Below are 21,905 nucleotides of genomic sequence, written 5' to 3'. Positions count from 1 at the left end.
AATTATGCATACAATTTTTAATAAAAAATCTTGCCTTCAAAAAAATATTCTTGTCGCCTGCTTTATACGGCCTGTATTCCACGTACGAATTTCAATATATTCTTATAGTCGCTCGGATTACCCGTATACATAAGCGTAGAAAGGAAAATTTGTAGCCGCTCCCCAAAATTTCAAAAACTACATTGTTTTCAACAAAGTTTGCTTAATTTATTGCCATTCAAAGAATTTTAGCTCCCCCTTAGCAACTGTTGCTCAATTTCGATAACTGTTGCTCAAACTGATGAATTACGATATTGTACGTTTTTGTGCCCAAATGAAAGAATTTCAAGAAAAATTTTCCAGCCACCCCATATATGCTCCTAAACTGTACCTGTATCCCAATTTGGAGAGGTTAGCTCATTCCGTAAAGAAATTACCAGTTTGTTACCAAAATGTAAAAAAAAAATCATCTAGTCGCCCGATATACACTCCCAAGGTGTATCTGTATCACAATTATGATAAAAAAGATACCATTTTGTACGGTTTTAATACCGAAATTCCCAAATTTCGGAATTCTAGCTCTATTTTATCGCCCTGTGCGAAGTTCACCATTTTCGAAACAGTTTGGAAGTTTTTAGTACAAAAATGTCCAGTGACTAAATAAGCCTCCCAATTTAGGATGCTATGTAGTACCTTTGTACTAATTAACAAATAAAGTACCAAATAGTAATTAACAAATAAAGTACCAAATTGCGGCACCATTCGTACTATTGCTCCGACTTCCAGTACGATTTTGGAAAATTTTTTTCATCAAATTTTATTTTGTTCGAAACGCACTTTAATTTAATTCCAACACCTTTCACCATCACGTTCGCGCTGTGAAAACTTTCACCATTTCGTATAATTTGGTACTTTTTAGTATCTAAGCGTACGGATATCACCGAACCCGGCTCTAACTCGCATCTGCAAAGCAAGACCAACATTCGTTTGGACTGGGCACTCGGTCAGTCATGCGTCCGTTTTATATATGGTGACTTGGCCTATCCTATAAACTCGACAACCATATTTGTTCGTCATTGTCGGTTTTGCCACACGATCAACAAAGATGATGGGATAGCTTTTAGGATGAAATTTTTCTCATAATAATACCAAATTACAACTCATACTAATCATACAGTGCAGCGTATACTTTATGGAACATGAGTCTGGTGTAATGTTGACGCAACAGCATTCACAGGTCATTGAATACACCGAGAAAAAGTGTTGATTATAGAGATCCTTAGGGAGTAGAAAGAACAGGAAAAAAAGGGCTATGTTGGGATAGATCCTTAATACGGACTGACATGAGCATTGCATGAGCATGAGCTGTAGTGTGTATATGTGTGAGACAATTGTCTGGCCTTGGTCATGATCATTGTCTGGCTTAGGTAATCTGATTCGCGCATATGGACACCCATCCGCGTTGCCGTGTGAATATACATACGTTGCATATTCACACAGGTGAGCAACCCAACAGCATTAGAACATGCTGGCTAGGCTTAAGCTAGCTTAGAAATATTTTGTTTAAATAAAATTCAATTTAAGAACAACAGCCAATTGAAGTGGTCCTCAATTCTTTCACATGGCGACCGTGAAAATAAAAAAAAAAAAAATAAACCCTACTCGCCGCCATTTAGAGCACAGTGAAAAAAAAACTAAAAACGATTTTTTTAATTATTCAACGGCAAAAACAACACATAGAAAATAAACATAAATGAAATACAAAAAACTCCATAAAAAAACTGAAAAAAAGCAAACAAAAAGAATTAAACAAGAAGAAAACATTAAAACACAACAGCAACACCAAAAAAAGATGAGAACTGAAGCACAATAAAAAATAATCTTTTTAAGCAAAATCAAGCAGCAATTATAAAATGAAACACTGCACCAACAACAACAACCATCATTTGTTGCTAAACCAACAATCAGTTAATTGCATCTTTTCCAATCCTTTATTATTACCAACAACAAGTAGCAGCAACAACAATACAAATAGAGGGACCGCATCTACAACTTCCACCACCACCACAACCAGAAACGTAAAGATGTTCCAGCATAAGCTAATTCTAATTGTTAAAAATAGTTTAACTGCTTCCATCGCAAAGAGTTTCGCAGGACAACAACAACAATAACGCATTCAAAAGTTAAGTAAAATCCATATATTAAATATACATATATGTATAGATTTTTTTTTAAGGAGAAAGACTATTTTTGTCTCGAAAAAAAAAGTAAAAATTTTAATTTATATTATGTACAAAATAAGAAAAGACCATGTTTTAGTTTATGTATTTGTGGACACAGTTTATTTTGTATTTGTATTTGTATTTTATTATGATAAAACCCATACAAAAGACAGTGTCTTATATAAAGCATGGGTTAGTAAATTGATAAATACAATGAGTTCAACAAGTTTTCATTTAAATACAACAATAATTGGTACAAAATATTTAACAATTTAAGCAAAGCTACTGATACAATATTTAAGTTAAAAAAGGTTTAAACAAAACAAAAAAAAAGAAGAAAAAGAAACTTTAAAGAAAATTTAACAATTTAATCAAAGTTACTAATAAAATAAATTAAAAAAAAAATAGTTATAAAAAAAAACAAAACAAATAATTAATTAAAATGATTATAAATCAAAGATTTGAACTGACGTTCATTACTTATAATTTGAATACTATTGGGAAGATTATTTCAGAGACGTATAGCATTAACAAAGAACTGTTGTTCAGATACACGATATTGATGACGTATTTGTATTACTTGTTTACCTCTTGTAGAGTTAGCAAAACGCAAAACAGAAGCCAGATATGACGGTTCATTGGTATAAATTATCTTGTGGATCATTTGCAACAAGCGTATCTTAAGGAACGAGTTAAAAGAGACACCATATACTTTATTAAGCCTCTTCTTACCGCCTTTGGTTGTTGACGCTGCACAAGTGATTCGTTCAACATATTTAGACTTTAATCGGCGTAATCATTTAAGAGTATAGTAATCATGGGTAGTACGGAATCAAAGATAGAGGATCCCAATGCCAATGTGATTAACGACATTGTTGTAAAGGTAGAAAGTCCTACCAACTACTTCTTAATCATAATTAGTTTATTGGCAGCCCAGCTATTGGTAACTCTTTACCAACTGCATAAGAGGGCTCTACGGAAGAATTATATAAGGGCCGCTTCTGTTGCAAACGATCTTGAAAAGGTATAGGAATCAATATGTCAAAAAAATAACTTAAAAAAAAAATCTTGACCAGCCATACCAGCACACAAAATAAATGAAAATCTTTAAATTTTAGAACTCACATGGACTGGATCGACATAATCGGTGTAGCCAGAATAATCAAAGAGCAGAACTTTGATAGGTCATACAAAAGTCTGAAAGTAGACAGACCGATAGGAAATGAGACATTAGGTCGACACCTTAAAATATTATTTGAAGCCCTGGAAAAAATTCGGACATTTTTAAAAGGGTACTACGATAATCTTACCCCCTCCCACAAAATAGCAGCAGAAGCATATTTTTTGGATGTACGAAATAAACTAGCAAATTTATTGGAATCTAAGGGCATAGAAAATAGATTGTCAGTGAGTTTCCATGACGAGGTCGTTTTCTACATTAAATTAGAGGAAGTTGGCGAAAACATTGATTGTGAATCACTTACCAAACTCTTTGACATTGCAAACGAGGCAGGAAACATGACACAATCGGTTACGGACTTTCTGGGTTTGGCCACAAGGGTCATACCGGATTTTAACGGAAGCTCCGAAAATCTGCAGAGTTTTCTTGATGCACTGGACCTTATAGATTCAGTAAAAGAAACTCATGAACAGATTGCAGTGAGAGTCATTAAGACAAAATTAAAAGGGACGGCGAGAAACCTTATCGGCTCAGAAGGGACCATCAAGGACATAATAATAACATTGAGAAAATCTGTCAAAGGCGAATCAACTGAAGTTATCACAGCAAAAATTTTAAATATTAGACAAGGAAATAAGACGGCAAACTCGTTTGTGAGTGAAATTGAGGAGCTTACGAAAGCACTGTCTAACGCCTACATTTCTGACGGACTACCTGTAGAATTAGCACAGAAGTACTCAACTCAAGTAGCCGTCAAAACGATGTCGAAAAACGCATCCAGCGATAGAGTTCGGCTTATAATGGAGTCTGGGAACTTTAGCACAATGAATGATGCGGTGTCGAAATTTGTATCATTTTGCACCGAGGGCATGTCCACCTTTGATGTAAGATACTACAATTCGAAATGGTATGGACGCGGAAATAGTCGTGGACGGGGTAATGGCCACTATAGAGGACGAGGTCGTTACTATAGAAACAATCGAGGACGTGGCTCCAATAACCACAATTTCGACAGTCGAAACAATAAAGGTAATAGGAACCGCAACGTGCGTATCCTTACCGAAGAAAATAATGATTCGGGAAACCTGAATCTTCCCTTGGGAGAACAATAGTCCAAAATCCAACTATACATCATATAAATCTAAGTCAGAGCATATTTGTGAAGGCAAAAAACAATTTTTCTAATAACATTCTCACATTATTAGTAGATACAGGAGCGGATATATCTTTATTAAAGCAATTTAATAAAGAATATAGTCAATTAATCAAGTCTAATACCACAATAATAAGTGGTATAGGTGAAGGAACAACCAAGTCATTTGGATCAATTGATTTGGATCTCCAAATTGACAAATTCTTAATACCCCATGATTTTCAGGTGTTCGTTCGAATTTTGAATACAACTTCACAAAATGTTATACTAAACACCAAGAGTATTGCGACTGAGAGTTTGAAAAATTATGACTTGATTGAACAAAAATATCTACAAAATGACAGAAAAGAGGAAATTCTTTCAAGGTTGGAAAAGAATTGTCCCAAAGAGTTTAAGGATCAACTTCACAAATTGTGTTCTGATTACACGGATGTTTTTGGTTTAGAAACAGAACCAATCACAGCTAATAATTTTTATAAACAAAAGATAAAACTCAAGGACTCTGACCCGGTATATATAAAAAACTATAGGATTCCACATACACATAGAGCAGAAATAAACGAACAAGTAAATAAACTTTTGGCTGATGGTATATTTGAACCATCCGTATCAGAATTTAATAGCCCACTACTTCTTGTTCCAAAAAAGGCGCTTCCAAATTCTGAACAAAAGCATTGGCGTTTAGTTGTTGATTATCGCCAAATTAATAAAAAGGTAATAGCAGACAAATTTCCCCTCCTGAGTATATAAAGTCGTGACAAGATCTGAAACTCGTCGAAATAGTCCAAACCACGTTTATGACGATACTCGTGGAAATATTTCAATCGAAGAGCCCAACGTTTATGACGTCATTAATTTTAATGATGTTAAAAAATTCGTAAAATTAAAGTTATCTTTAAACCAGTGTTGCTTAAAACATGGCAAAGTGATTTTAAAACGAATTCATGTTGTGGATTTGTGTGCTAATGGAAATTTTGATTTAGATCAATTTTTCCACAGGCTTAATAGAGAAGCTGGCTCACTGAAAATATCCCAACTTCAGATGGCACCAAGCGAACAAATATTTAAATTTGTTCCACTTGATTTATTCAAGAAAACGGGCAAGAAGATATTAAATAGGGTAAAAGTAGCGCTACTACCTATGGTGACCATTATAAACGGAAATAATGAGAAAGAAAAAAAGACTATTTTGACAAGATACCATGATGATGCCGCTGAAGGAGGTCATGCTGGTATTACACGTACTTACGGGAAGATTAAAAGACACTATTATTGGAAAGGTATGGTTCGGGATATTACCAGATATGTTAAGGCATGCAAGAAATGTCAACTCTCAAAGGTAACCCGACATACCAAAACTCCGATGACATTGACACATACGCCAGCACAGCCCTTTGATATTGTGTTGATTGACACCATTGGACCCTTCCCGAAATCCGAAACAGGCAATGAGTATGCAGTAACACTTATTTGTGATTTCACAAAATACTTAGTTGCTTTGCCAATACCGGACAAAAATTCCAAAACAGTAGCTAAAGCAATCTTTGAGTCTCATATATTGACTTATGGGCCTATGAGAACTATAGTTACTGACATGGGTACTGAATATAAAAACAGTTTGATTGAACACTTGTGCAAATATTTGAAAGTGAAAAACATTACTTCCACAGCCTACCATCATCAAACTCTTGGGACAGTAGAGAGGAACCATCGGACTTTCAACGAATATGTAAGGTCTTACATATCCATTGACAAGGACGATTGGGATGTGTGGTTAAGGTACTTCACGTATTGTTACAATACGACACCTTCAGTTTCTCACGGATATTGCCCCTATGAACTGTTATTCGGCAGGGTTCCGAACAGGTTTCAGGTATTTAATCAAATTAAGGATATTCAACCATTGTATAATCCTGAGGATTACTCCAAGGAAGTAAGATACAGGATGGAAATGGCGTATAAAAGGGCAAGGCAATTGCTAGAAACGGCAAAAATAGAGCGTAAAGAAAGGCATGATAAAGGAAAAATCGAACCAATTTTCAATATAGGTGATACTGTGCTTCTTCGTAATGAAACTGGTCACAAATTAGATAGTAAATATTTAGGCCCTTATAACATAATTGACGTGATGAAAAATGGTAATTACGTTATAAAGGGCAAAAAGACTATTACTGTTCATAGCGATAGATTAAAAATATTTAGAAAATAGATTAGAGACAGGCCTGTTCACCAATTTATTTTCATAGTTTTTTTTTTGGTATTTCTTTTTAAATATATTCAAATTCGTGTACCTTAATTAAGTTAATTTTAGCATTTATTATTAATTTTTTTTTGTAATTTTGTTAAATGTATATTCTGTCATTTTAAGAAAATTAATCTAACTAACACATAACATTTAATTAAATTGTAGAATTAATAATTATTGTTTTTTTAACTTTAAGATTTTATTAAAAACGTTTATATTTTCCATAAGAAATAATTATCTATTAAGTAATTTTGTACATATTAAAAAATGATTAGCAAGTAATCATTTTTTTGTGAAAAGGGAGATGTAGTGTGTATATGTGTGAGACAATTGTCTGGCCTTGGTCATGATCATTGTCTGGCTTAGGTAATCTGATTCGCGCATATGGACACCCATCCGCGTTGCCGTGTGAATATACATACGTTGCATATTCACACAGGTGAGCAACCCAACAGCATTAGAACATGCTGGCTAGGCTTAAGCTAGCTTAGAAATATTTTGTTTAAATAAAAGTCAATTTAAGAACAACAGCCAATTGAAGTGGTCCTCAATTCTTTCACAGAGCAAAAATTTACGCATTTAACTTTGAAGAAATTTTAGAGTCAAGGTATGGGGGTTAAAAATTTTCAACTTAGGTTGATGATATAGTTGAGTAGAGCAAATCCCAAAAAGATTAAGAGTTCTCAGGACTCACACAGAGGTATCGCACAAGTTTTGCGGTATATCTGAGATAGTTTGTGCCTAAATAGTATACAAATCACATATTTCAGTTTGGGTTCAAGGGCCAAGGGCGAAGGCCTCATCACATAGGAATTGGTAGCCAATGGCAAAAATGTTTGCTGTAACAACAGAAGATTCTTTTGAGCATTATTTTTGGGACAGCAATTGGAAAAATTATTTGGCTTTGGCAGTGGACCTATGTGATTCTGAGTTTCGTTATGTCACATCTTCGATAAATATTTTTTTGCAAAAAGACAATTTAAGTTGTTATATAATTTAATTTGTAAAAAAAAAAACATTCTAGCTTGTTAAATTAACAACCGAATAACAGAACTATGCTATGTATCTGACTTAGATCTTTTTATCCGTGATTTGTTGTTAATCTACTCTACTATCGAAGTCTTTATTGAATTTCAATTTTGTTAAAAGTGAGCTTATGCCATGTGTTCTACCACCCTTTGTAAGATATGCATTTAAAACCTACCAAAATCCACTTCCCCGGTTCTTGAGATGATTGCGGATCCCTTGCCGCTGTAATATGTAATGATACCAACAAGGGAGCATAAAATAACTCATCTAACAAATTTGTACTAAATATCATTTAACCGTTACTAAATAAATATCCATAAACTCAGCTGCCTTCCAAGCCTGCTCTTGGGTGAAAGGCTGCTGTGGCGCTGATACCCATGAGCCCACATTCGCCATCAGATGGACTCAACGAAATGCTGATGTGTAGGTATCACAATGTCATCCGATACGGAACAACTCTCGGGGATAAGCGTATAAATAAATTTATGAATAACATAAAAACAGCACACGCACACACACACACACACATGAGAATAACTGACTGACTGCGTGTGTGTGTGTGTTGACTGTTCTTATGTCACTCACTCACCCACTTGTGTGTAAACAGATTTAAAGGGATACTCGGGAATATGTACCTAAGGAACATTAAACGGTTAAGTGTCATTTGACAACGGCATACAGGGGATGTCGGAAGTCGTTATCAACGCCAGCCACTGATGCCATCGAAACGATGCTTGGCTCGGCTAAGACCAGCATTATTGGAAACTCTTTAAAGCTCTCTCTCCCTTCCCTCCCCTCCATCTCATCCATCTTCAAACACACAATTTCCCCAATTGTAGGCACAGTGCAAGGTCTTATGCATTAGGGTGGAACATCCAAACATTTCAAACTATTCTTTTTATAGATGTTTGCGATCGAACTCACCTAGCCAAATTCAGTTCGTGATGATGCCACAGTACCCAGTTGACTAAAGAATGGAATCTCCAAAGGAAGACATTCGATAAAATGCCAATAAACGTATCTCAGTATCGGCAATAAAACAGATTTGCCTTTCTCTTATACGAAATAATGCACCCCAGCAAAATATTTGCATACACAAATTTTAGTTTTTTGGAATCTGGATGTACTCCAAAACTGCACGGAATGCAAAAATTTTTCTAACTTTCCTTGGCGAAAGCACGCTAACTTTCGAAGGAGTAAAGCCAGCCGCTTGAAATTTCGCACAAATACTTCTTATAAGTGTAGGTCGGTTGGGATTGTAATTGTAAATGGCCCATATCGGTCCATGTTTTGATATAGCTGCCATAAAATCGATGTAGGATCTTGACTTCTTGAGCCACTAGAGGACGCAATTCTTATCCGATTGGGCTAAAATTTTGCATGAGATGTTTGGTTATAGTTTCTAACTACTGTACCAATTATGGTTCAAATCGGTTCATAACCTGACATAGCTGTCATATGAACCTATCTGGGGTCTTGAGTTCTTGAGCCTTTAGAAGGCGCAATTCCTTTCCGATTTGACTGAAATTTTGCATGACGTGTTTTGCTATGACTTCCAACAACTGTATTGAGAATGGTTCAAATCGGTTCATAACCTGATATAGCTGCCATATAAACCGGTCTGGGATCTTGACATCTTGAGCCTCAAGAGGGCGTAATTATTATTCGATTTGGCTGAAATTTTGTACAACGGCTTCTCTCATGACCTTCAATATATGTGTCAAATATGGTCTGAATCGGTCTTCAGCCTGATACAGCTCCCCTATAATCCGATCTCCCTATTTTACTTTTTGAGCCCCTAAAAGGCTCAATTCTTATTCGATTTCACTGAAATTTTACACATAGACTTCTACTGTGGTCGTTTAACATTTGTTGTTGTTGTTGTTGTTGTTTAACATTTGTTTCAACAGACTACACCGGCTTTTTCTAAAGCAACGTTAATTCTATTCTACGACAAATTACCCACTCAATCATCAATTTTATAAGCTTAGGCAAAAATTGGTTACATGAGAAATACTGTGCTCATTACTCCGTGGAAAGCTGTCCAACCAAAAACACATGTTCTTGAACGCACATAGACAACAAAAATAAACGAAAAAATGTTAATACTCACTTTAACAACAGTAACATTAAACTATTGCCCTTGGCAACAGCCCCAAGGGCAACAGTTTAATGAAGTTTTCCCGAAAAACGAAATTCTTATGTTTTTTTTTTTTTGTAATATAAAGCTTTTTTTTGTTTCCTGAAAAAATTTACAGAATTTTTCCCCTCTTTTTAAGGAAAAATATTCAGTTAAATTTCCTCTGAGTTCAAAATTTCGAAAAAAATCTTCAAACCCATTTTTCTTAAGACACTCTTTTAAAACTTCCAAACAAAACTTTCTCTACAGATATAATTTGTTACAAGTTTTTGCTTGATCGAATTTCACTACACTTGACTATTCTGTCAAACGATGCATTTTGAATTTTCTTATTCAAATGCCCTTAAGTGAAATCATTCAAAATCTTTGTACAAAAAAATTGTTTATTATAGATTAGAGTTTGGTTTGCCAGCAAGCTTTCGACACACCCCAATATACTAGAGTGAGTTTCATATTTCCCAGATCCGAGATCTTGGCTGCTGCTACCACAGTCCCCATAAACGTGGGGAGGAAGCGAGCGCACACACACGTACACAGTTCAGCCGAATAGTCAGCTATTATTACATACTTATGCAATGTTTTCACAGCGACTTTATTTGATTCCATTTCATATGTGCTGGCCTCCTTTTAACATAAGAGGAATATTTCATTGTTGGTTGCCACAATTGTCATTGCATCTTTTTTTTCGATCTCAAAACCAGACCAGATTCTATGACGTGGCATTATTAATGCGATGAAATTAAAATGTGCCTCTAAGAGCTCTGCAAAGCCACAAACAAAATTAAAGACAGACAACATCCAGATATGTGTTCGTAAATATGATTGCGTTGATCTACATGTGGAGTTTCTGCGGCTTTGGAACATTTAATAGCCATAAACAATGACTTCTAGTCTTAGGCTCTAATCTTTACACCGCTAAGCGTTATAGCTGAGTTCGTAGTATCCATAGCTGAGTTTGAAGTATCGGCACAGAAAAGAAGAAAATGCGTCGAAAGTTTTGTTTGTTCTATACGTGTCCAAATAATGTGTGTTCCATAGCGGTAGATGATAATTTATTCACGAAAATTCCATTATCGAACAGTGGTGATCCTGCTCTCATTTGAAAGAGCGAAGTCCACATTCAAAGCGACTCACAATGGACCAAACTGCAAAAAAATTGGAAATAAGTCTGCAACTTTTTGTCTATTAATCTTAGATGCACATAATGTACTAGACATTTGTAGAGAAGGACATAGGCTTTCAGGAAAGTTCCATACCTTTCATAGAGGGTGAGATGCAGGGTGTCAAAGTTGACCACTATTGACTTCTACAACTTTCTGGGTGCCGTAACTCTTGATCCACTCAACCGATTTGCATGATTTAGGACTCTATAGAACAAGCATGACGAGATTTTAAAGGGCTAAAGATGTTGACATGATGAATATTTAATTTTCTGCATACATATACTGACACAATTTGTGTGAAGTTGGCAGTATATAAATTAAAAATTGAAGGAGTTATTAAAAACAAGTAAGAGCATGCTAAGTTCTGCCGGGCCGAATCTTATATTCCCTCCACCATGGATCGCATTTGTCGATTTCTATGCGCAGTATCTCTTTTTAGGCAAACAAAGAATTATGAATAAGAATATGCTATTGTGTAATATTTCAGTTCATTCGGATAAAAATTGCGCCTTGTATGGGAGCTGTATCAAGCTATTGATCGATTCAGACCATATTGGACACGTATGTTGAAGGTCATGAGAGAAGCCGTTATACATAATTTCAGTCAAATCGGATGGGAATTGCGCGCTATATTGGCTCAAGAAGTCAAGATCCAAGATCGGTTTATATGACAGCTATATCAGGTTATGCACCGATTTGCGCCATACTTAATACAGTTATTGGAAGTCATAGCACCACACCTTATGCAAAATTTCAGCAAAATCGGATGAGAATTGCCCGCTGTATTGGCTCAAGAAGTCAAGATCCAAGATCGGTTTAAGTGACAGCTATATCAGTTTATATTACGATTTGAATCATACTTAACACAGTTATTGAAGTACCATTCAAATCGTACAAAAATTGCGATTGCGATCAAGAAGTCAAGACCCAAGATCGCTTTATATGGCAGCTATATCAAAACATGGAGCGATTTGGCCCATTTACAATACCAACTGACCTACACTAATAAAAAGTATTTGTGCAAAATTTCAAGCGGCTAACTTAACTCCTTCGAAAGTTAGCGTGCTTTCGACAGACAGACGGACGGACAGACGGACGGACGGACAGACGGACGGACGGACAGACGGACGGACGTACATAGATCGACTTAAAATGTCATCACGATCAAGAATATATATACTTTATGGGGTCTCAGACGCATATTTCGAGGTGTTACAAACAGAATGACGAAATCCTATGGTGGAGGGTATAAAAAAACACTGAAAATTTAAATGAAATGTAAAATTTTGATATTTTTAAATTAAAAATTATCTCACCCTGTTGTAAAGGTATGGACCTACAGCAGCAGTTTCGTGAAAGCCCTTTGTTCAACTTTATTGAGCAATAAATTAAAAATTGATCCTCACTCTAACTAACTCTTCCCATCTCTGTAAATCCTATATTGTAACTTTGTAACGTCAGCCTCGCAAACATCATCATCAATATAAGATGCACATAAAATATTCGTCCTCTTACATTATTTGGTCTCTTTATGTTTTCTGTCTCATCTCTAGATCAAAGGCAATCAATTCTTACATTGATCGTTAGGATTTATAAAAAAATAAAATAAAACACTTATAACAAATAAGTTAGCAAATTTTAATCTAATTTGTTTAAAATTAGATAAAAACTAGGAAAAATTTTGAATTTTTAGTAAGTTTTTCTCATCTGCAAATAGTGGCAAATAGTTCATTAACATGGGTTTGGGAAGTCATTTTACTTAACCAGGTTTCTTCTGCGACGAGATTTCGGAAAAAAATAATATTGAATACCGGTTATTAGCGGTATTTTTGACAACACTTTTTCGAAACATCTGACATTTCTATTGAAATATTGGAAATTTAACAATTGAGTTTTTTTGTCCTCTTAAAATGTAATTTTGTACTAAACTTAATGGTTTCGCTAATAAAGTGTTTCAAAACTCAGAATGCTGCATGGAGAAGAAAAAACCATTGGGGATGAGGCAAGATTTGAAAGCCATGGAAGAGCTGGATTGGAAAGTTCTGAACAGCCAACATAGGTGAATTTAAAAAAAAAAAAATTGGTGAAGTCATTATCACTATCTTTTAGTAGTCAATGCAATGCTATGAAACTAAATCAGACTCAAAAATATCACCATGTTAATTATTTCGTTAATGTCCTTTATTTTGTTTTAACGATTGTTTCTTTATTAGTTTCAATATTTTGTAGATGAAATAATTATTTGAAACAGAATATATTGGGTTGCCCAAAAAGTAATTGCGGATTTTTTAAAAGAAAGTAAATGCATTTTTAATAAAACTTAGAATGAACTTTAATCAAATATACTTTTTTACACTTTTTTTCAAAAGCAAGCTAAAAATAACAGCTGATAACCGACAGAAGAAAGAATGCAAATACAGAGTCACAAGCTGTGAACTATCCGCAATTACTTTTTGGGCAATGAAAAATCCGCAATTACTTTTTGGGCAACCCAATAGTTAGCAACCCATCACAATAGATTCTGCTTAAAATTTATACAAAATAAATTAAGTTGAGAGACCACCATAGCGCAGAGGTTAGCATGTACGCCTATGACGCTGAACGCATGGGTTCGAATCCTGGCGAGACCATCAGAAAAAAGTTTCAGCGGTGGTTATCCCCTCTTAATGCTGGCTACATTTGTAAGGTACTATGCTATGAAAAACTTCTCTCCAAAGAGGTGTCGCATTCGGACTCGGCTATAAAAAGGAGGCCCTTATCATTGAGCTTAAAAAAAAAGCTTAAATCGGACTGTACTCATTGAAGTTTGCCCCTGTTCCTTAGTGCGATGTTCATGGGCAAAATTTGCAATTTGCAAATTAAGTTGTAGGGCATAATTTCATTCTACATACCAAATTTCTGTCAAACCAGCAAAACTTAAAGCTTCTAGGAACCGAAAAAAGATGATCGAGAGACCTGTTTATGTGGAAGCTATATCAGGTTATAGACTGATTTTGGCCGTATTTAGCACAGTTGTTGGAAGTCGTAACAAAAAAGTCAGCCTAAGGACTGTAAGGACTCAGGACGGCAAGGACTCAACAAGTAAAATTGGGACCACTTTTGTCACCTTTGTCCTCCTTCAATTGTCTAGAACATTATGTACCGACAAGATAAACCGATAATAAAATTTTAACTTATTTCCATTTTTTTGCCTTTGGTCCACTGTGCGACGTCACGTCACAAATGTCTTTAGCATTAGTAAACGGATAACCACCACAAAAAAAATGTTTGATTCTCTTGCCAGGATTCGAACCAAGGCGTTCAGTGTCATGAAGGTCATGCTAACCTCTGCGCGACGATATATACCGTTCCGTCAACGTTAGATACATTAGATTTTCATCGAAAATCAAGAGATTTCGAATGGTAAGAAAGCGCCGTTTAACCGTTTTACCGTTAAGACATCAGTTTAAATGGGAGCTGTACAAAATACAGACAAATGGCTTCCATGTGGACGGAGTCTAAAGTGGACGCTTAGAACAATCAACAATTTGAAGCAATGACTTTGGATAATGCCATTGGCAAACAATAATTCAAACAAATCAAACATTGTGGCGTATACATAACGGTGAGAGAAACTGGTGTACGTATACGCACCAATGTTCACGGATCTTTGATAGAAATTGAAAAGCTTTGTAGAGCAGGGTTGGCAGTACTTTTCGTCCATTGTCCCCAAATTTCGAAGTCTTTGTCCCCATAAATGTGACATGGTCAGCGATAATGGATCTGTTTTTTTCTGGCATTGTACATTCAATGCAAGTCAGGTGTATTGGAAAGATAACCAGTAACCAGTTGGACTGCACTCAAAAAAGTGACGCAATGGTTGAGTTAAAATAAACTACTTTCGAATAAAGTTGGACTTCATATAGCGCTAAAGACAATTTTATTCGTTTTAAGTGAATGCATTTCTAAACATGAAATTAGCTTCGTTATGGTGCAACGTTAAATAAATGCAACTAAATTATTCTTTATTCAGTGTATATGATGAACAATCGTGAACGATAATTTGAATTGAACTCAATATAATTGATGGAATAAAATGTTCGTAATTTTGACTGTGTGTTAATACGTCTGTGGGCGCCCCGGTAGCCGAGTTGGTAGCGTGCTTGGATTACCAGTGCAGGTGTCGTGGGTTCGATTCCCGCCAGAAGCCTTGGTCTGTCGCCACTGTGGAATCACAATGGACTTAAAAATAAAACCACTGAATAAAAAAAAAGTAAACCACTGCCACTCTAACCTAAGCTAACCTAATACGCCTGTACAAATTTTTGCAAAATCCGTGCTACTAAATAACTCTTTTAATTGTAGATGTACTATATATTCTCATGTTAATCCTTTGTTTTATTTAATTAATATATTTCGAATTAATACTTTGCTAATACATATATATTTCCTATATATAATTACTATTAAAGAGAAATTTTCACACTTTTAGTTTTCAATGGCTGCATAAAAATTCGCAATTGCAGATGAGTCGCATGGGTTTTTCCCAGAAGTTCCGTTACCACAGTACTTTGTAGTCTGTTGAAAAAGAAATGACAGTGTTGAGTAAAGATACATAGTTTTTTTTTTCATTCTAATACTTGCATGAAAGGTGTACTTCCGTGCACTCAAAAAAAAGTGAGTCCATGCTTGAGTTAAAATAAACTGCTTTCGAATAAAGTTGAACTTCATATGGCGCAGATTTGAAAATTAATTACTTCGTATGAACTTCGTGATGGTTCAATGTTAACTAAATGCAAATAAACTATTCATTATTCAGTACATGTGATGAACAATTGTGTAAGACATTCTTAACTTAACTCAAATTAATGTATGCGTAAATGTCTCTCTCTACTTCTATTCCGTTCAGTTTTAACTAATTCCCCCGAAATAATTTTTATACCCTCCACCATAAGATGGGGGGTATACTAATTTCGTCATTCTGATTGTAACTACTCGAAATATTCGTCTGAGACCCCATAAAGTATATATATTCTTGATCGTCGTGAAATTTTATGTCGATCTAGCCATGTCCGTCCGTCTGTCCTTCCGTCCGTCCGTCCGTCTGTCTGTCGAAAGCACGCTAACTTCCAAAGGAGTAAAGCTAGCCGCTTGAAATTTTGTACAAATACTTCTTATTAGTGTAGGTCGGTTGGTACTGTAAATGGGCCATATCGGTCCATGTTTTGATATAGCTGCCATATAAACCGATTTTGGGTCTTGACTTCTTGAGCCTCTAGAAGGCGCAATTCTTACCCGATTTGAATGAAATTTTGGACGACGTGTTTCGTTATTATATCCAACAACTGTGCCAAGTATGGTTCAAATCGGTCCATAACCTGATATAGCTGCCATATAAACCGATCTGGGGTCTTGACTTCATGAGCGTCTAGAGTGCGCAATTCTTATCCGATTGGAATGCAATTTTGCACGACGTGTTTGTTACGATATCCAACAACTGTGCCAAGTATGGTTCAAATCGGTCCATAACCTTATATAGCTGTCATATAAACCGATTTTTTTACAGGTCTCCAACATATAATTTAATTGTGGTCCAAACCGGACCATATCTTGATATCGCTCTAATAGCAGAGCAAATCTTTTCTTATATCCTGTTTTGCCTAAGAAGAGATGCCGGGAAAAGAACTCGACAAATGCGATCCATGGTGGAGGGTATATAAGATTCGGCCCGGCCGAACTTAGCACGCTTTTACTTGTTTCAGTTAATTTATTTATACTAATAACTAGTCTTGTTTTTTATTCATTAATATATTTCATATTTACACTTCACGAATATGTTGTTGTTATTGTTGTAGCAGTTTATTGTGTTCTATCTTTCGTCTGCTTGATTCTGTTGAGTGTTAAGACCCAGGAACTCTGCGACTAAGATGGGGTGCATCCCCAGGGATCTGGGTCTGAGTCGAGTGGGTCTGGCCGGGCAGTTAAACAGGTGACATACAACTTGCACGTCGGCATCAATCCTTGCTCTGTAGGAGTTGAGGCGGCTGCATCTACCGGAACGTAATTGAGCCAGAACTACTCTGGTTTGCCTGGGGATGTCGATTTCTTCAGACGAACACGTACACTGAGGCGGCAGCCCTTGCCGATGAGGATTCCATCGGGTCAATCCGGTGCGTAGAACCAGCTGCCATGGGATTGTACGAATATGTATTTCATATATATTAACGATTCAAATAAAAAGTTCACATTTTTAGTTCTCAGTGGCTTTGGAGAAATTCGCCATTGTAAAAAATTCACAAAGGGGAAATCACCACCAACAGCAAAACTGTTGAAAATAGATTTAAGTATTAAGTATAAATACACAGTTTTGATTTTAGTCTAACTTAACAAAAAAGGGTGTGCATCAGGCTGTAGTTATTAATATAAATAATTTGTGAAAGCGTCGTCGTTAATATATTTCACAGTTGCACATAGTTTGCGTTTCAATTTTAAAAGGTCCTGCAACAAATTTAAGTAAAAAAGCAAAAAAGGACAGGAAATTAATAGAAAATTGTTGGATTTTTATACCCTCCACCAACAGATGGGGATACACTAATTTCGTTATTTTGTTTGTGACTCCTCGAAATAGTCGTCTAAGACCCCATAAAGTATATATATTTTTGATCGTCAAGTCATTTTAGGTGGAGCTAGCCATGTCCGTCCGTCTGTCCGTCCGTCCGTCCGTCTGTCCGTCCATCCGTTCGTCTGTCCGCCCGTCCGTCCGTCTGTCTGTCGAAAGCACGCTAACTTTCGAACGAGTTTAGCTAGCTGCTTGAATTTATGCACAAATACTTCTTATATGTGTAGGTCGGTTAGGATTGTAAATAGGCTATATCGGTACACGTTTTGATATAGGTGCCATATAAACCGATCTGGGATCTTGACTTCTTGAGCCGCTAGGGGCACAATTCTTATCCGATTTGGCTGAAATTTTGCATGAGATGTTTTATTATGACTTCCAACAACTGTGCTGAGTATGGTTGGAATGGGTCCATAACCTGATATAGCTGTCATACAAACCTATCTGGGGTCTTGACTTCTTGAGCGTCTAGAGTGCGCAATTCCTATCCGATTTGGCTGAAATTTTGAACGACGTGTTTTGTTATGACTTCCAACAACTGTATTAAGAATTGTTAAAATCGGTCCATAACCTGATATAGCTGCCATATAAACCGATATGGGATCTTGACTACTTGAGCCTCTAAAGAGCGCAAGTATTATCCGATTCGGCTGAAATTTCGTACAACGGCTTCTCTCATGACCTTTAACATACATGTCGAATATGGCATGAATCGGTTTATAGCCTAATACAGCTCCCCTATAAACCGATCTCCCTATTTTATTTCTTCAGCCCTTAAAGTGCGCAATTCTTACTAGATTTGGCTGAAATTTTACACAATGACTTCTACTACGGTCTCCAATATTCAGTCTGATTATGGTCTGAAATGAACCATAACTTGATAAAATTTTCCAATAACATAGCAATTATTTTCTTTTATCCTTTGTTTGCCTAAAAAGAGATACCGTGGCAAGAGCTCGACAAATGCGATCCATGATGGAGGGTATATAAGATTCGGCCCGGCCTAACTTAGTTTTGTTTGTTTCTCTTTCAATTCTGACACGTTTTTCAAGAAACCGATTAATATATTAAGCTCAAATAACCAAAAATCCGGTTTTCAAAAACCAAACAGATCATCCTAGGAAAGAGCATACTTTCAAAAGCCAATTGAACCCGATTTCAGTTTCTTGCCAATGGACCTCAGAGTGCAAAATGTTTCGATATGTAAAAGTTGTGCAGACTAAGACAACCCAAGACCACTTCGTGGAGTACAAAATCAGGAAATGTTAAGTTGATGTCAAAGCAGCTCGTTGCGTTCCTATGGGCACAATTGATGCACAAAGTTATGGCAGCCACCAAACATTTCCCTAGTGCACCGTTGTGAATGCAGTCCTGGTGGCTGAAAAGATAGTTTTGTGCTTTCGCCAGTAATTATAATGGCAAACAAACGCGCTGTTGTGGAAAATAAATGCATGTTTATTTGCATCTCACTTTGCCCGCGGAGATGCTATGACTACCAGTGCCTACGTTGCGAGTTACGATGGCAGTTTGCGAAACGCCAACAAGAACAACAACTTTGCATAAAACTCAAGAATTTGGCATTTTATGCTAATTACAAATGAGCATAGAATGCCGGAAGCCCTGACACAGCGCCAGGATCCGGAATCTCAAATGTGTCTTTGCTTGGGTCTTTCGTCCCCCAAAGCCGCAATCAACACCGGCCCCATATGCATAGGCAGGTAAATTTCACTTCAAGAATAACAATTTGCTAAATTCTAGTGCCGGAGCGTTGTTTGCGCGGCTTGGCGTGACGCGGCGTAGCGTTGCGTTGCGTTGTGCTGTGTCTCGCTGCCTTCTTGACTTGACTTGACTTGACTTTATTATATGCGAAATGTTAATTAAGGTGTTAGGAATTTTGTATGTTTTTCCAGCGACTTAATTAGTGTGAATTTTCGCCCCTTTTGCTACATCATTCTCGCCAGTTTCCTCCCATCTATCCAGCGAGGGGAATCGCATAGGCAGCCAGTATCGCATCGTATCCCACTGGCAGCACTTAAACACAGCTCGTATATTAAGTGTGTTCGTGGGCTGCTTAGGGGGCCGACTGCATCCTTCCACTTGTGTGGGTAAGCATGTGGCGTTGGAGCTGGAACTTCTAGGCGTGTAGTGGCATAAAACGCCACTTTATGGTTGGCACAATTCTCGTCTGATTTTCTACTTCTGTTCATTTAAACAGTGCGACTGTATTCGCAGTCGTCGAGCACACACATCCTTTCACACTCACAGACAAACGCTCGCAGCCTGGCTGCCTTACACAAGTGCGAGCTACGTGCGTGCATGTTGTACCCATGTTTATGTAGGAGTGTTTATTTACATTTGATTCTCGCAAGAAGATGAAGATTCAGCAACAATTTGCTGCCTTTTGGTTTCATTCATTCATTATAATTAAATGTTACAGATCTCGCAATGATATCTTAACAAGTGCTGCCTGGCTGAAGGGCTGAGCGTCATGGGTGGGCCAGGGCGACGGCAAAAGGGAGATGAAGGCGTTTTTCGCTTGGCGTTCGACTTTTGCCACTTTTCAATACTTAAATGTACTGCGGCGATATTAACGAGTGTTTCTTTCGTCCTTGCCCTGCGATGATACTCTTCATTATTTATTTTTATGATTTATGCTTCCTTGAAAGTCGTAAAATTGAATAGCACTGATTTGCTGTTAACTCCTGGTGGATGATGAAAGCGGGCAACATTAACCGACGGAGATAGCGGAGCATGAGGTTGGTATGAAGGAAACCCGACATGAACCAACGCATAAACTGCCAAATATTGCGTGTGCGTGTGTTGTGTGTGCTGGTGTGTGGCCATGAGGTTGCTTTCGGAGAATAAACCACTCCACACATATCTTCCTAAAGCAGAAAGTAATAATTTTTCTATAGGCCGTTAAAGCCTCACACGGAAAGAGTACTCATACAATTAAGGCCAACTATACTGGCTTAGAAAGTCTAAAACGAATGTCGCGAACAAAGTGATTTTAATTTTTTTAAATGTCAATTAAAATTGAACATCTACGTTCAAACATTCGAACATTCTTATCAACACATACTATGTGCTGTGTGCCACAGTTTGCAAGTTTAATGCTTGCACCACAGTCAATGTCATGCGCGATCGCACATGAAGCAACAATAGAATATGGTTTTAAAAACCAGATGTTGAAAGTTTCTATTAACATAACAATAATCTTCACTTTACGGTCATCCGCAGTCCCTCTTTGCGGCTTCCACTGCGAGCATAGTCCTCGGTAGTTTGATTTTCTTGATGCATTATGAGATTGTAAATGAGATATTCCGCAAGCTAACAGGCCGATAGCGATCAAATTTATGCACCCATGATTTCAAGGTTAGATTAGAGTTTCAGTCTATTTTGTTAACAAACTTACTTCGAATATTCGCATCGATAATCCGAGCACGCTACCATCTCAGCTATGGGGTGAGCATTATTTCAAAGTTACGACCAACTAAATATAGTTTCAATGTGATTAGTATAGTGCCATCTATGTATGTATGTGTCAGCCTACGAACTTTGCAGTCAGCCCGTTTCATATGTACGAGTCCATATGCAAATATTCACATGCGAGCTTTATCTAGAACTGAATCGATTTCTCCTATTTCGAATAGACTTTTTCACTGGACGGATAAAATCACCTGTGTCAAATTTCAAATTTATCCTTGAATAATGCGAGTCTTAGCCAACACTACCAGACAATATGAAAACCGCAGCAAAATCAAAAGCCTTCGGAAGTCGCAAAATAGGAAACCGATCTCGGCGGTCTCAGATGTTGAATTTCCCCGAGACAAGTAGATATAATGTAGACCTCAAGTGGACTTTTTTTACAGGGAAAAAATTTGAAATAGGACCACAATTAAAGAATTGGTAGCTCGAACAAATGCTGAGGTAACCAAATATAAGGTCCAGCCAAGAGGCGACGGAAACACCTAGCCGTTCTCAAATCCAGTTCATTTCCATCCCACTGTGCGATTTTAAAAATGTTGATCATTTTATTGTCTCTCGAAATGTTCTAGCCCCCGTAGACACATTTGCTAATAACACTAATGTCCCTACCACAAATGAAAGCCGATTTCCCAGTTATACTGCCAGAGAAACAAGTCTGTTGAGATCAACAAAATTATAATACCTGTGTTTAAGATGCTTTATAACTT

General features: G+C 36.7%; 1 protein-coding gene across 5 annotated transcripts in view; it reads left to right on the top strand.

Moving 5' to 3' along the window:
* Positions 1–21,905, top strand: part of LOC106095848 (myb-like protein F) — a 210,084-nt gene that overhangs the window by 50,010 nt on the left and 138,169 nt on the right. The window lies entirely within an intron of this gene.

Source organism: Stomoxys calcitrans, chromosome 1 (genome assembly GCF_963082655.1).
Source record: "Stomoxys calcitrans chromosome 1, idStoCalc2.1, whole genome shotgun sequence".
NCBI lineage: Eukaryota > Metazoa > Arthropoda > Insecta > Diptera > Muscidae > Stomoxys > Stomoxys calcitrans.
The sequence above is the reverse complement of the archived record's forward strand: the minus strand, read 5'-3'. Positions and strand labels throughout refer to the sequence as shown.